Source organism: Bufo bufo, chromosome 10 (assembly GCF_905171765.1).
Source record: "Bufo bufo chromosome 10, aBufBuf1.1, whole genome shotgun sequence".
In the NCBI taxonomy this organism is placed as follows: Eukaryota; Metazoa; Chordata; class Amphibia; order Anura; family Bufonidae; genus Bufo; species Bufo bufo.
In genome coordinates, this window is record NC_053398.1 from 23,026,124 (window position 1) to 23,044,109 (window position 17,986).

General features: G+C 45.6%; 1 protein-coding gene across 1 annotated transcript in view; it reads right to left on the reverse strand.

Moving 5' to 3' along the window:
• PPFIBP2 (PPFIA binding protein 2) overlaps window positions 1–17,986 on the reverse strand; it is a 191,428-nt gene that overhangs the window by 134,225 nt on the left and 39,217 nt on the right. The window lies entirely within an intron of this gene.

Below are 17,986 nucleotides of genomic sequence, written 5' to 3' on the forward strand. Positions count from 1 at the left end.
AGGCAGCGTTTTGGTGTCCGCCTCCAAAGCGGAATGGAGACGAAACGGAGGCAAACTGATTCCATTCTGAGCGGATCCTTATCCATTCAGAATGCATTAAGGGCAAAACTGATCTGTTTTGGACCGCTTGTGAGAGCCCTGAACGGATCTCACAAACGGAAACCAAAACGTCACTGTGAAAGTAGCCTAAGTACAAGCGCTTGACTATCTTCGGGTGCCCCAGTGTCAGCGTGCACGCTTGGTCGCCGTTCCGTTCAACTGGGGGAGCACCGACCCCCATTCGTCACACCTCCCTTTAACTGGGGGAGCACTGACCCCCATTCGTCACCCCTCCCTTTAATTGGGGGAGCACAGACCCCCATTCCCGTGATCGACAGTAGTCGGGCCCCTGCTGATAAAAAACTTATCTCCTATCAATATCCATTCAGCATGTTTGACCCGGCTTCACCACAACATCTGCTGTGGGGGATGGGGGGTCAGGACACCCCCCCCCCCCCCCCATACACTTTAGTGGTTTGACCAACTTTCACCTATTGTGTATAGGCACCTTGAGAAGGAAAGTTTTTTTTTGTTTTTTTTTTGTTTTAGCCCTAATACTTAGATGTCTCATGGAAGAGATCCAGTTGATGTATGGAGACTTACAGGCAATGGTAAAAAAATATGCAAATGTACATGAGCGTATGTTTGGTCTGTGACCCATTCATTTCAATTAGCCTGCAAAAGATGCAGGCAGCATACCACTTGCTTTCCCCTGATGATCTGGCGACGGCCAGTGAAACGCGTAGGGACGCACAGGTCCGACACCTCTATTGACGAAGCTGGGCAGTCACTAGGCTGCATAGGGGAATTGGTAGGGTATTGGATAGAGTTTTATTTATCCACTGGGGTCACCCTCAATAGGGTGATCGTGGTGCTCCTCTGACAGGTATAAGCCCAGGTCCAGTAGGGTAAGATAAGGGTCAGAGACCCAGCACTGGAATCATGGAGACCCCAGTGGTGGCACCACTTTGAAAGACTGGGGTAAGACTATTCCTCTTTTACTGAGCACTGGTAATTTGGGCACATAGTCTTGTCTATTATTGTACTTGTGGGCTATTATTTTATATCTAGTGTTGATTAAAAGTTAAACTTTTACAAGGTCACCCATTTTTGTTGTAATATATAGACTTTGGCGTTAGGCAAAGAGAATACTGACATGAAGTAAAAAAAATACTGTGACTGCTCCATGGCCCTAATTTATCTTGAATATCTGCTGGTGTTAGAACTTTGGGGAACATCGACATACAAATGATATTTGCTAAATTGTAATACAGATTGCTTTTATTGCCCTTTACCTTTTAAGATATTTAACTCATTGGGGAAAACTAGCGCAATGAAAGAGTGGAGGTCGCCCTTTATATAAGAATAAGAACTGGAATCTGATTGGTTGCTGTGGGAAACTGCCCCACTTTTCCCTTGAACTAGTTTTGATAAATACCGCCCCTCCCTCCTTCACTTGATCAGCAAAATAATCAAAGCTTCTTCAGACCTATGCCCCTTTAAGCAACGATTGATATATACTTTATCTTGGTAACAAGACAACTTTAGTGGGTGATATTATAGACGGCCAGTCTGCGTGTACTCTAATTCTTCCCCAGCCTATAGCTGGCTACTCCAGGGTATTAAAGGCACCTTCCCCTATGGGAGGATGACTGAGTAATAGGTTGATCTAGCTTGCTAGTCCCTGCGTAAAGTGTGCTTTTCCATTTGTGTGCCCGTGTACTGACTTCTGCCTGATTCCTGACTCTGACTTTCCATTGCTTGACCTGTGCCTGACTACCTTATTGACCATTTGCTGCCTGTCCTGAACTCTGCCTGCCCTAAACTCAGCCTATTACTGACTATGAGTTTTGCCTGATCCCTCCATGCACCACACCATTGTCTCTGACCACTGTGGGTCAGCTGTCAACCACACCAGGACTACTCCAGGAGGTAGCAGCCTGGTGGTCCCCTGAAGCAAAGGCCAGATCCTCATATAGAGGTTAACTGGGGAATGCCAGGGGACTGCAAGGATAATGCCATTAGGATTAGACCAAAGTCAAGCCGTTTGGTTGATACAGTGGTTCCACGACCACTGCCCATCACAACATCACATCAGAAGTAATGGTAGAAAATTCAGTTTTCTATTTGGAAAGGTGAGATGTGGGAGTTTATTACAACTTATATTCACATTATATGAATGGGGGGCATTTATTAATATTATTAGATTAATATATTATATTATTATTATTATTTATTAATATAAATGTGTATAAAAAACTATTAGCTTAGAAGCCTAGAAGATTACATGAGAATCAATTATATTAATCATTACACTTCTGATTTCATGCATAAAAAAACGTACAGATACAAAAAAAAGCATAGTACAATGTTGTATCTGTCTCCATTATACAAAGAATAAAATTGGTTTGCTGAAATTGGAGTACCCATGGAGTATCTATGGCCTTGGCTCTGTGTCCAATGTTTTAGGTAGACACTTAGGAATCTTCTTATTTTTATACTCAGCTTCCCCAAAGGACATGTCATCTTAAACAGGTTAATTCTGTCAGATTTAGAAGATAAATACATAAAAGCCTCTTCATTACATCCTGGATGATGCTTCACCTAAGCCTGGCTATAGTTAGTTATTCAAAATGTTACCAACTTCAGTATCTGAAATTGTCTCTAATGACGTTTATTAGATGAGCTGCACCAATCATTCCCTTCATATACATTTGATGATCTACTGAGGAATGCCAGCAATGTTGACAAATCCATCCTTGAACATGAAGAGTCCATATCAGAGCACAAATGCACGCAAGAAGAAGTATAGAAGATTGTACAAGAGCATTGGATTCCGCAGGGCTTGTCTACTGCTAGACCTCTGGACCACCAGTAGATTTGAGCTTGAGCCCACCAGAAGAGAATCCAGCACACGTGCTGACAACATATTAGGCTTACTTTCACTGTATGTGCCATAAAACCTGCGTATGACAAATGTATTTGTAGGCGTCCATTTATGGTGTCTTTTTGGCCTTCATCAGGTTGGTATGTATTGGCATATCCTTTTTCTAACTGCATGGAAAAGCGCAGTAGACGGCCACCACAAAAAAGTGTATGGAATATGTTTTTTTTTACCATTGGGGCTATGAGCGATGTATGCAACTGTATGGCTATTTATATATATGTTCAGGGTATACATTAAGAAATACTCAGATGTGATGAGCCCATGGACCTACATAACCGAATGAAGTCATGCTGGGGGTCAGGCTCTGCCACATTGGTGCAAATTCTTTAAGGCTGGTTTCACACGAGCAAGTTCAATGCGTTTGAAACCAGCCTAAGAGATATCCTCTCCTTCAGAATCAATACAGGGTCTCTCAGATGCCGCTGTATCCCTCGTAGGATGGATCTACCACTACTGTAGGTGCCTCACCACCATGAGATCCTTGAAGTGAATGACTCCAAAGTCACTTCCAAACAGGCCTATTCTTGTATTATTTGGTTCTCCTGTTTGGGGGGGTTCTCCAAATTTCAATTTAAGGGGAATAATTACACCAAACATAGACCAGTAATATGCAGAACATCTTCAATAGGTGCTTGGGTATTCATTACAAAGAAATGTTTTTCTGAGTTTCTGGGTTTCCTGATTTGAGCAATCCCAGGAGTCCATAGTTGCCCCCCAGCTAGAGGACTATCAAAGTCAGTGAGGTTACTGTGAGTAGATTAGTCCAGGAATGCAGGCTGGACAGTGTCATACAAAGGCAAACCAAGGCCTTATCACTGCTACAAAAGAGGCTAATGACATTCTTAGGAGGCCACTGATAAACTGAGTGTACACAACCGTGCGGACAAATTCTGTTCGGCTCAACTGCTGCAAAAAACGAATAACCACAGATTATAAAATGTTCTGACAACATACATCACATCAAGTCAGCTCGCATCCATTATTCTGAAAATCTTCAAATTTAAGGGGCAAATGGATATTCTGGTATTAAATAGTTTGTCAGGAGTAGAGTGCTGATGACTTATCCTCAGGATAGGTCATCAATATCTGATCGGTGGGGGTCTGACACCCAGCACCGCTACCGATCAGCTATGTGAAGAGGTTGTGGCGCTCTGTCTGCAGTATCTCCAAAGAGCTGATTGTGGGGGTGACAGGAGTCAGACCACCACCTATTAGATAATGATGACCTATCCTAAGGATAGAGCATACTGCTGGAAAACCCCTTTAATGGAATATTATTTAAGCAATTGTGCCACCTGGACCAGGGGTGCACCACCAATGAGGCGAGGTGCAGGCAACACCAGGTAGGGGTAAGAAGGGGGCAGTGGAAGGGGAATAATCTATTTCTACAGTATAGTACTGGGAAGTACAATGAGCACAGTATGTGTCGCTGCATTACCCTGTATGTTTTGTAGCTCTGTATGTAATGTTTTCCAAGTATGTCTTTAACAGTAGGGCTGGAGGTAGGGGGTTAGGTTAAGAAATTGGCATTGGGGGGTTGGGGCACCACTTCGGTTTTTGCCTCAGGCAGCAGAAAGGCTAGGTGCACCCCTGACCTGGACATTTCTGGCATATACAAAGGATATCTCATAAATGTCCAGTAGGTACAGGTCTCATCTCTGGGACTCACATGCTCGTTGGCTATTTTCAGCAGTCCTATTAAACTGAAAGGAGACAATGGTGCATGCATGGTCACTACTCCATTCTAGCTGGTACGCACCTTGAGATAGGAGCTGGTCCCAGAGGTGGAACCTAGTGAACATTTATGGCACAATGTGTACGTTCCTGGAAGCAAATCTTAGACATTTATTCCCCACTGGGACCCACACCCGTCTCCAGAACTGGGAATCCCATCTCGCCTGGTGAGGTGGTCTCTGGCCATTGCATGCTGAGGTAGACTGAATAGACAGGTGTATGCATGTGCTTGGCTTTCTCCATTAATGGAAGCAGCCAGGCTCCGCTTACAGGGTTTATATATCAGCACTCAGCAATGTTTCAAGAAATAATACAAATGTTGCGGGTTGATACAGGATCCATCTTTTTATCTGATCTGTGTAATGGATGATTCAGGTGTATTGTGAAGGCTTCTTTGATCTATCCTGCTGAAATAGGTCCACCCTGATCCTCCTGGTTCATGAGTAGTTCATGTGTAAATGCCAATAAACATACACAGACAGTGTCGGACTGGGGTACCTGGAGCCCACCGGAGGAAATTATTCTTGAGGCCCATCCCCTATATCCTCCATCGATAAAGGTTTTTAATCAAATAAATAGACTCTAGAGCAGTGATGGCGAACCTATGGCACGGGTGCCAGAGGCGGCACTCAGAGCCCTCTCTGTGGGCACCTGCGCCTTGGAAAAAGTCTATGGCGTACTAATATGCTTAGACTTTTCCTGCCATTCATCAGCACAGGATGTACTATGAACAGCACAGGCAGCACACTGAATGTAGGCTATTAAGCTATTATAGCTAAATGATAAAGTACATGGAAGATATACTGTGTTGGTATTCAGGTTAAATTGCTGTGTTGGCACTTTGCGATAAATAAGTGGGTATTTGGTTGCAGTTTGGGCACTCGGTCTCTAAAAGGTTCACCATCACTGCTCTAGAGGCAAGTGATTGGCTACAAAGGCAGCCAAATGTTTTTTATTCCCTGGAAATTTGGGGCCCCTTATGGCATTAGAGCCTGGGCCCACCGAAGGATCCTTTGGTACTCTGGTGGGTCAGTCCAACCCTGTACATAGAGTACTAGAAGGTGTGATGAGTCTGCGAAAAGCTGTTATGGGCACAGTCATAAAAACACTAGTGGTTGTCACTCAGGATTTCACATCGAAACCATATTCGGGAATTAAAGGGGTTGTCTCACAAAAACACCTGTCTATATAAACTGTTAGGGCATATGGATGATATAGAGGGGGTACCACGCCATTCAGGACCCCCCCCCCCCCCCCAACTATTAATAAAGAGATAAAGAGAGAGGAGCCTGCTCTGGTATATTACATGGTTAGCCATTCAAAAAATAAATAAATGATTACATATTTGCTCCTGGCAATGTCAGCTGATCGTTGTGTCTGGAACGGCAGTGATCGGCTAATCGGCGGGCGACCTTCTTTAGAGAAGGGGTGATTAAAATGTGCAGGGTCTCCGAGCGCTGGTCAATGGTAAGGTATATGAAGGACATAAATACTGTACTCCTAGGATCGAAACTTGGGACTAGTGTTGAACGGGAATATTCGAATTACGAATATTTATTGTGAATATCGCAACTTCGAGAATTCGCGAATATTTCGAATATAGTGCTATATATTCGTTTTTACAATATTTATCATTTTTTCCATCTGAACACATGATTCCTCCCTGCTTCTTGTTGTGGGTCAATGAGTCATTGGCCCACAAGAAACTTAAACAGGGAGGAATCATGACTTCAGATGGAAAAAAATTACGAATATTTGAAAAAAAGAATATATAGCACTATATTCAATTTAGCGCTATATATTTGTTTTTTAGAATATTCGTCATTTTTTTTCCATCTGAAGTCATGATTCCTCCCTGCTTAAAGGGAACCTGTCACCGGGATTTTGTGTATAGAGCTGAGGAGAGGACATGGGTTGCTAGATGGCCGCTAGCACATCCGCAATACCCAGTCCCTATAGCTCTGTGTGCTTTTATTGTGTAATTTTTTTTATTTTATACATATGCAAATTAACCTGAGATGAGTCCTGTCCCTGACTCATCTCCTGTACAGGACTAACCTATGGTTAATTTGCATTTGTGGTCAGGACCTAAACGAGTGGAAGATGCCCAACCACCACCCCCCTACCTAATTGGCCTGAGGTGTGCCTTGGCCTCACTAGGTCGGTATGCCTGAAAAAGGGGGCATACCCTGAATGTGATGGTTGAATGACTGAATGAAGAATGGGAATGGGTGGGCAGGGGACGTCCGAATGCCGACGTGCTGCCTGGGAGAGCCAGACTGCTTAAGACAGGTACCGGCCCCTCCCACAAATCCAGGCTGCCTGGGAGAGCCAGACTGCTTAAGACAGGTACCGGCCCCTCCCACAAATCCAGGCTAGCCTGCGGCCAGCCTTAACACTTGTGGTCAGGACCTAAACGAGTGGAAGATGCCCAACCACCACCCCCCTACCTAATTGGCCTGAGGTGTGCCTTGGCCTCACTAGGTCGGTATGCCTGAAAAAGGGGGCAAAACCCACCAGTGAGGGAAGGATAGGCCTGAGGTGCTAGGTGCTGAATGCTTGGACCAGCTCCGCTTGTGGCTCCGGGATATACCGTACAAAGCACCCCGAGCGCCAGCGCCCCAAGTGTTTAATGATATGCACAGGGACTCCATGCTTGGACGCTGCGGATGCCGCACCGATGCGGAAAGAATGCCCCGAGAATTGAGCCAGATTCAATCCTACACTGGTCAACAGGATGCGAATATGTTTGATGAACTGGCTGGACGTCAGTGGACCAACAGGGAATGGAAGTAATGGGTCGGTGGGGCTGTGAAGACTAAGGGCCAGCAAGAGGTTGTCCAAGACTGTCACTGGACACCATGCGTTTGTGGTCTGGAAGAACTTAACTACATGGCCGGGACCTACCTGCCTTGTTTTGTTGTGAGGCAACTGCAATGAGTTACTGCCCATCCTGACTAAATCTCCCTTGCGGAGAGCCACCGCCCCTTGTCTGGCCTGTGTCACTTCACCTGGTCTTAAAACCCGTAAAATGCCAAGTACATCGCCGCCTTGATCACCAGGCTGGGAAGGACTCTGAACGGTGAGAATGTGAGAACTTCCGACAGGCTAAGAAACGTGTCCCCCTTAATAGGTCGACGGACCGACTTGACCGTGACCTGGCTCTTTTGAATGCCTCTGAGGATGGCCTTGATCGGGTGAGCTGAAAATATAGAGGGTCTGTCTGGCTCTTGAAGTGCCAAAAAATGCAGCACCCCAGCCAAATATAGCCTAATGGTGTTGTAGGATAAAGCCAATACCGAATGACAATAAGGCACGAAAGCCACCATATACTTGACCTGACCTGTGTCACCTCTAGGATATGCCAACTTAAAGTTCGAAAAAAAAACACCCACGCTCGGCGGTACGACCGCAACGTACTGGCCGACAAAGACTTGGTAATGAGTGAACTGGCGACCACCATCAGAGAGTCTAATCCAAGACCAGCAGCCGCCAGTCCGGTACCGGGGTGCCCACTGAGTCTGCTTCTGGGTTCTGTAAGAAAAAGCGAGAAAAAATCAAAACGAGATAAAGCATCAGCTGCAACGTTGCTGACCCCGTCCAAAAACCGGGCATGAAAATGAAACCCCTGTTCCAGAGCTATCCAGGTCAATCTACGCATGAAAGACATGATAAGTAACGATTTAGATCTGCCCTTGTTAATGGTCTCTGCGGTCGCCATGTTGTCAGTGTGGAAACCACCGTGTGACCCGACCACCTATGCCCCCAGACTATAGCAGCTGCCACGATAGGATAGATCTCGAACAATGCCGACATCTGAGAAAACCCTGGCAACTGTAGCACGTGTGTGGGCCATGAGCCGGCGAACCAATGTGAGCAGATATGGCCGCGAAACCTACCGAGGCAGCTGCGTCTGAAAATACGTGTGGAGAATCAGAAGTGGCCCTCGGAATAAACATGGAAATGCCGTTCCACCCACTGAGAAATCTGTCCCACATGAACAGATCTTCTCGGGCGTTAGCATTAAGATGCACTGATGCGTCCAAATCACTGGTCTGTTGTAATAAGACTAGCAATCTTGAAATGAATGATCTACCCTGAGGAATGATCCTCATGGCAAAGTATAACATGCCCAACAGAGACTGCAATTCTCTCTTGGTGCAAACCTGAGACATGAGCAAGGAACGGACACCTGATTTGATTGGGGCACTCGTGTGTCTGCTGAGGCAAGGCTATGAGCCCAGTGTGGAATCCCCGTAGGAAACCTTCCACCAGAAAAGCGCGGAACGGCTGAACGGGATGAAGCCGCAGCAGGCGGTCAAGGACCTCGACATTCACCCGGCTCAGTCATGCCGGCTTCACGGTGCAGACCGTGACAGGGCAGCCCGTTTAAGCCGACAGACAACTGACAGAAGCCAACCCCCCTCCCCCGACAGTATGAACGTATGAGGAGCGGTCGATGAGGCTCACGTGAAGTATGATAGTCGTTTCCACTGACGGATGAAGCGAGCCCGAGTTTAACTGAATCTGTGGCGTGGCAGACTGATTAAAAACGAATACTGCGGGCTAACGAACCTACAGACGTGGTAGGTGAATGTATGTAAGAATAGGAGTCGTGGAAAACAGACCGTATGACGTATGACACTATACTACGAGATGAAACGAAGTGTCTCTGACTGTCGTGCGAGAGTGTGACAGTGGTTGGTGAATGTATCTATGCTAGTGGTGTATGCAAAAGGCTAGTGGAAAGATTACCACCAGGACAACATGAAAATCCCTCCTTTAGAAAGCCCCCTTCTTTTTTTTTTTTTTTTTTTTCTTTAATTAATAGTAACCACGCCCCCTAAAGGAAGAACCTTCATTTCATTTTTTTTTTTTTTTTTTTTACGCCGCTGTCATATGTGCAGACTACCTGTATGGGGTAAGTAGGTGGTATATGTACGTGAAGTCAATGTGTGCCCATGACTAAAGACACAACAAAAGAAAGAAAACACCAAACAAACAAACAACAAATAAAATAAAAAAAAAACGTGGAAAGAAAGAAGAGGGGAAAGAAAAAAGAAAAGGGAAAAAAAAAAACAACCTGTTAACCCTACGACCTGCTGCCCGTAAGCTGACAAACAAGATGACGGAATCTAAGCCCCTCCCCTTCCCCCCCCCAGCAGCGTGAAACGATTGAACGAAAAGCCTTCGAGGCTGACAGGGAGTATGATAGTCGTTTCCACTGACGTATGAAGCGAGCCCGAGTTTGTGTGAATCTGTGACGTGGCAGATTAATTAAAAACGAATACTGCGGGCTAAAGAACCTACAGACGTGGTAGGTGATGTATGTAAGTATAGGATTTGTGGAAAACAGACCGTATGACGTATGACACTAGTCTACGAGATGAAACGGGGTGTGTATGTCGTGCGAGCGTGTAGCTGTATTGGTGGATGAACCTGTGCTAGAGGTGTATGGATGCAGCTTGGTGGATAAAGTTTTTTTTTTTTTTTTTATTTGAACAACCCACTTTTTTTTTTTTTTTTTTACTTTATTTAACAATCCACTTGTACCTTTTTTTTTTTTTTTTTTCGTCAAACTGCCTGATGTGCGAACTATGTGTCTAAGGTATGTATGTAGTGTATGTGATGAGTGTCAAACATGTGCACAAGCAGCAACCTTGTAAGTAATCAACTCAGTAATGGCACCAGCCCAGCTGCCAGAGTTTAACCTGCTGAGCCCAGATGACTCGCAGCCCCTGTATGAACTTAGATACAGGTTATGCTGAGACTATGTAACAATGCTGCCCATTGGCGCCAAAACTTGAATTGCATGTGCCTGAACGCAGTGAGGAGAAGCGATCCTCCGGCACACTTCCCCCTCTCTACACACCCTCCTACCCTCCTCCACGTTGCCACGCTCCCCAAACAAAGCAGTTATCATGGAAAACGACCTGAACAGCTTGCAGACTGAAGTGAAAGGTACACCCGCTTCTCTGAGATCCGACTCGTGCAGGACGCTTGCTGATGACGTCACACCCGGAAGTAGCAGACGTCCGAATGCCGACGTGCTGCCTGGGAGAGCCAGACTGCTTAAGACAGGTACCGGCCCCTCCCACAAATCCAGGCTGCCTGGGAGAGCCAGACTGCTTAAGACAGGTACCGGCCCCTCCCACAAATCCAGGCTAGCCTGCGGCCAGCCTTAACACATGTATCAAATCGTTTTTTCGACACAATAAAAGCACACAGAGCTATGGGGACTGGATATTGCGGATGTACTAGCGGCCATCTAGCAACCCATGTCCTCAGCTCTATACACAAAATCCTGGTGACAGGTTCCCTTTAAGTTGCTTGACAAGCAACTTAAGCAGGGAGGAATCATAACTTCAGATGGTAAAAAATGACGAATATTCTAAAAAACTAATATATAGCACTATATTCTACAGTGCTATATATTCGTTTTTGACCCATGCCTGTATTGATCGTGTAGTATTTGCATATTACGCAATCATTACCTTGCTGATTTTCGAGTAAAAAAAAAAAAGAGAATGTAGAATATAACGAATATTCTACGAATATTCTACAAAATATTCGCGAAATATCGCGAATTCAAATATGACTCCTGCCGCTCATCACTACTTGGGACTGAGTTTTAACATAGGATCATGGAGACCCCTTGTAAATGCACAAGGGAACACCACAGGCTATAGAGGTCCTTCAGCCACTGACTCCCCGGGACTGACAAGAACAAATCCATGTTACTTCTTCAATCAAATCTTTACAGATCTTGTCTGAAACGCTTCGCTGATTTCTTTTCTACTTCGGAAGTTTGCATTATCTCAACATCTGACAGACCCAGAGTCTACAAGGCATTAAAATATTTTCTGTGAAGCTTGTGCCTTGAAATTCTCAACGTCTCACCCAAATGAAATCTAAAGGCGAAGTTCAAGTCCAATTTTTGGGGTGGTGACAAGTAGAGGTCCCAAGAGAATAAAAGTCCCAATAGCAAAATACAACCACCCAATATTATTACCTTGATGCTATTTACTGGTATTATGTGAGCTGCATGATCATACTAGTTAACGGTGTATTGAATTGTGGTATTATGCAGCTTCTTTAAGGAAGTATTATTTGGTTACCTGATATTATTTACAGTTGTATGTGGCCTGTATTATGTTGGCACTATATGATGGTATTACATATGGAAGGTATTATCTTGGTTCTCTTTAGAAGTATTATGTGGGCTACATTACTTTAGAACTGTTTAAAGGTGTATTATTTGGGAACTATTGCAGTTTTATATGGGCTCTTTAAAGAGGACCTTTCACCTGTATAAACTATGGTAACTGAGTATGCTGACATGGAGAGCGGCACCCGAGGATCTCACTGCACTTACTATTATCCCCGGGCGCCGCTCCGTTCTCCCGTTATAGGCTCCTGTACCTTTGCTTTTTAAGTTATAGTAGGCGGGTCTTCCCTTGTCCTGTGGGCGTCTCCTTCTCCTAGGCTGCAGCGCTGGCCAATCACAGCTCACAGCTCACAGCCTGGGAGAAAAAAACCTCCCAGGCTGTGAGCTGTGAGCTGTGCGCTGCGATTGGCCAGCTCTACAGCCTAGGAGAAGGAGACGCCCACAGGACAAGGGAAGACCCGCCTACTATAACTTAAAAAGCAAAGGTACAGGAGCCTATAACGGGAGAACGGAGCGGCGCCCGGGGATAATAGTAAGTGCAGTGAGATCCTCGGGTGCCGCTCTATATGGCAGCATACTCAGTTACCATAGTTTATACAGGTGAAAGGTCCTCTTTAAGGGAGTGTTTGGTTACTGCATATTATTTGGACACTATAGGGTGGTATTAGGTGGGCTGTATTATTTTGGTGTATATATATATATATATATATATATATCCTGTATTATCTTGGCACTATGTGGTTATATTCTATATAAGACTGTTGATGTGTTTATTAGAGGGACGGATAGGAACTTCCTTTATTCACGGTAGCGTGAAAAGTTATTTATGAGAGGTGTAAAGAAACAGGAGACAGCCTATAAAGTAATGTGTGATTCAGTGGAGGCACCGCGTGCGTCTAGCTGGAGACCATCACAAATAGCACCTCCAAGGCAATCATTCAATCCTTCCAGAGTCTTGGCCTGACTTTCTGATTTCTTTTTGGAAAGACAAAAAAAAGCATGTAAAGAATGGCTTCCATTTTTCCAAATTATCACACTTTCTGGATGATAGGACGATGGATTACGGGAATTCTATTTGATATCCCAAGAAATGCACATAAAATGGTCTCTATGCCTGCTTGCATTTCAAGAGCTGCATGTGTTCTGGTATTATGGCTTCATAGACAAAGATGAACCCAGCTGACATAGCGGTTGCAGATAATTTACGAGATCCGCCCATCATGTCACATGTCATAAATCTCTATTCCTTGGATAGGTCGCAGATCACGTCCTGCACAACTTCTCATCAGTGCAACAGATAAGGAATTCAAGTCTGACTGCTCTTCCAAGATGTGGCCCTGACATCTAAGATGCTTTATTGTCTGGTCAATGGCATTCCAAAACCCGGCTACGAGGCGCTCGGCTATAATTGTTGTCTGAGCAGCACTGGGCAATTATTCTCCATAATTTCCAGTTACACACCTCAGCAGCTTTGTATTTCTGTAAAACAGATGTCTTCTATTCTTTGCTGACAATGTCATTCTCAGGTCTAGACAACGGTGCAGATTTACTAATCCTGTAGAGGGCATACACTTAGACAGACTGTCTAGACCTGCGTCAGATATATCGCAGGGGGTTATTTCTGGGTGATAAATCTGATGAATTGCTGGACACTTTGGCTAAAGATGTACCAACTACTGACTGGTATAACCTTACAGATCCTGGGATTGAAGGGCTCAAATCACTGGCTTTCTGTTATGGCAGTGGGTGTGGAACCACTGTGTCAATCAACAGATTTCACATTGGGCTAATCCTAAAGTCATTATCCTGGCACTCCCCTGGTTTTCAACCATTAACCCCAATACAGGGATCTGGACTTCGCTGCAGGTAAACCACCAGTCTGTTACCTCCTGGAGTAGTTTCTGTGTGATTTACAGATGACCCAAGGTGGTCTTAGAGACCAGTGCAGGGTAACAAGGGATCTGCCAAAATTGTAGTCAGGGACAGGCTGAGGTCAAGGCAGGCAGAATACAAGCAATATGGTAAATGGTCCATGATCAGGGCAGGCAGCAGAGGGTCAGAATCCAGGAAACGGGAAGAATCAGTACACAGGCAGACAATGAAACACACATATGCAGGATACTAGCAAACAAAACTACCTATTGCTCAGGTACCTTCCACAGGGGAAGGTGCCTGAAATACCCCAGGGTTGCCAGCCATTGGCTGGTGAAGATTCTGGTAAGCAAGCTTTGGCCGTCTAAGAGCTGGACGAAGCATGCGCAAGACCTATGGGGGGCAGAGGCTTTGCTGGCAAGAAGTAGAGGATTAGTGATGTCGCGAACATAAAATTTTCAGTTCGCGAACAGCGAACGCGAACTTCCGCAAATGTTCGCGAACTGGCGAACCGGGCGAACCGCCATAGACTTCAATAGACAGGCGAATTTTAAAACCCACAGGGACTCTTTCTGGCCACAATAGTGATGAGAAAGTTGTTTCAAGGGGTCTAACACCTGGACTGTGGCATGCCGGAGGGGGATCTATGGCAAAACTCCCATGGAAAATTACGTAGTGGACGCAGAGTCGGGTTTTAATCCATAAAGGGCATAAATCAACTAACATTCCTAAATTGTTTGGAATAACGTGCTTTAAAACATCCAGTGTGTGTATACGATCAGGTATGATGTTGTATCGATCAGGTAGTGTAAGGGTTACGCCCGCATCACAGACATTGACAGACCAAACTCCCCTTTTAATGCACCGCAAACAGTTCATTTGCACAACCGCAAACTCCCCATTTGCACAAGGTTGGATACCAAGCTAGCCACGTCCCGGTGATGTCATTGAAGGTTTCTTCCTCCACCCAGCCACGTACAACACCAAGGGTCCCCGAAAGGTCAATTGAATTGATTTTTCGAACGGGGAGATGGTTAAAAAAACGCTGGCTCCCTCCCCTTTGTTTTTATCCACGGTGACTGCGTCTGCGCCGTGCAATTTACTGTCACACCCGATATGAGTGGTATTTTCTGTAGTACTATTCTCATCAGTTTAATCCCTCTAACGTCCCCGACTCCCCAATCTGGGGGCCATTTATTAAACAGATTTTTCGGACGGGGAGATGGTTAAAAAAACGCTGGCTCCCTCCACTCTGTTTTAATCCACGGTGACTGCGTCTGCGCCGTGCAATTTACTGTCACACCCGATATGAGTGGTATTTTCTGTAGTACTATTCTCATCAGTTTAATCCCTCTAACGTCCCCAATCTGGGTGCCATTTATTGAATAGATTTTTCGAACGGGGAGATGGTTAAAAAAAACCTGGCTCCCTCCACTCTGTTTTAAACCACGGTGACTGCGTCTGCGCCGTGCAATTTACTGTCACACCCGATATGAGTGGTATTTTCTGTAGTACTATTCTCATCAGTTTAATCCCTCTAACGTCCCCAATCTGGGTGCCATTTATTGAATAGATTTTTCGAACGGGGAGATGGTTAAAAAAACGCTGGCTCCCTCCACTCTGTTTTAAACCACGGTGACTGCATCTGCGCCGTGCAATTTACTGTCACACCCGATATGAGTGGTATTTTCTGTAGTACTATTCTCATCAGTTTAATCCCTCTAACATCCCCAATCTGGGGGCCATTTATTAAATAGATTTTTTGAACGGGGAGATGGTTAAAAAAACGCTGGCTCCCTCCACCGATATGAGTGGTATTTTCTGTAGTATTATTCTCATCAGTTTAATCCCTGTTACGTCCCATATCAGGAATTGCCTTTTATGAAAAAAAATTTAGGCCGGGTACCTTCGACTGCCTTCACAGTGACAGACCAAACTCTCATACACTAAACTGAATTGATTTCAGGAACCGGGAGATGGAAAAAGCAGCTTGGTCGGTCCTCTTACTCCCAAATTGGGGCACTGCGCGTGCACAGAGCAATGTGCTGTGACACCCTATATGAGTGGTGTCTTAACTAGTACTATTGCTATCAGTTTAATCCCTGTTACGGACCCTATCCGGTCGAATTGATTAACCATTGTCGAATCCCCCATTGACATCCCCCTTATAAGCTGTGTAAAGCATATTTTTTAGTTTGGTTTTGAACTGCTGCATCCTTTCCGACTTTTGGTAATTTGGTAACATTTCTGCCACTTTCTGCTTATACCGGGGGTCTAGTAGCGTGGCCACCCGATCGCTTTTGGTCTGACCATAATGAAGCAACGGCCTTATCATCTGGGGTGTGGCAACATTGCCAACACACTTTTATAGAGGTGATGATGATTGCTTCATTGTGATACGCAAGCCCCTTCACCACAACAAGGTAACGATCACGAAGGGGAATTGACACTTGTATGTGCCTTTTTTTTTTGGTTTGTTTTTGCAGCCACAGTGCTGCACCATAGGACAGAAAAATTAGGCATGTACACATGCCTGAAAAATAATGGCACTGTTGCAGACGCTATTGTAGCAGCGGCCGGAAAAATTTATGTTTTCCAGGCAGAAAAGTGACTAAAACATTACGGCTTGAACCCTAGTTGGTGGTGGAGAATTCACGAAAGTCATCCGGTATGCAGACATTAAATACAGCAGCGTGGGGACCATTTTGAGGCCAAGGCATGTAATCAGGCCTTTTGTTAGTCAAACGTATCCCCCACTGTCAGTCCCTTCGGGATCCATGCCTCATTCATCTTTATGAAGGTGAGGTAATCAACACTTTTTTGACCGAGGCGACTTCTCTTGTCAGTGACAATGCCTCCTGCTGCACTGAAGCTCCTTTCTGACAGGACACTTGAAGCAGGGCAGGCCAGAAGTTCTATCGCAAACTGGGATAGCTCAGGCCACAGGTCAAGCCTGCACACCCAGTAGTGAAGGGGTTCATTGCTCCTCAGAGTGTCGATATCTGCTGTTAAGGCGAGGTAGTCTGCTACCTGTCGGTCGAGTCGTTCTCTAAGGCTGGATCCCGAAGGGCTGTGGCGATGAGTAGGACTGAAAAAGCTCCGCATGTCCTCCATCAACAACACATCTGTAAATCGTCCAGTCCTTGCCGCCGTGGTAGGAGGAGGATTACACTCACCTCTTCCCCTGTTAGATTCCCGTTGTGCTGTGACATCTCCCTTATAAGCTGTGTAAAGCATATTTTTTAGTTTGGTTTTGAACTGCTGCATCCTTTCCGACTTTCGGTAATTTTGTAACATTTCTGCCACTTTCTGCTTATACCGGGGGTCTAGTAGCGTGGTCACCCAGTACAGATCGTTCTCCTTTATCCTTTTTATACGTGGGTCCCTCAACAGACATGACAGCATGAAAGACCCCATTTGAACAAGGTTGGATGCAGAGCTTCTCATTTCCCGTTCCTCGTCCTCACTGATGTCATTGACGGTCTGTTCTTCCCCCCAGCCACGTACAACACCATGGGTCCCAGATAGGTGACAACAACGAGCACCCTGGGGTGCCTGCTGTGGTTGGTCTTCCTCCTCCTCAAAGCCGCCACATTCCTCCTCTGACTCCTCTTCCTCATACTCCTCTTCCAGCGTTGCTGCAGGTCCGGCAAGCGATGATGACAAGGCTGTTTCTGGTGGTGATGGTGACCACAACTCTTCCTCTTCCTCTTCACGCTCATCTACAGCCTGATCCAGAACTCTTCGCAGGGCACGCTCCAGGAAGAAAACAAATGGGATGAGGTCGCTGATGGTGGCTTCGGTGCGACTGACTAGGTTTGTCACCTCCTCAAAAGGACGCATAAGCCTACAGGCATTGCGCATGAGTGTCCAGTAACGTGGCAAAAAGATTCCCAGCTCCGCAGAGGCTGTCCTAGCACCCCGGTCATACAAATACTCGTTGACGGCTTTTTCTTGTTGGAGCAGGCGGTCGAACATTAGGAGTGTTGAATTCCAACGTGTCGGGCTGTCGCATATCAAGCGCCTCACTGGCATGTTGTTTCGCCGCTGAATATCGGAAAAGTGCGCCATGGCCGTGTAGGAACGCCTGAAATGGCCACACACCTTCCTGGCCTGCTTGAGGACGTCCTGTAAGCCTGGGTACTTAGACACAAAACGTTGTACGATGAGATTCAACACATGTGCCATGCACGGCACATGTGACAACTTGCCCAAATTTAATGCCG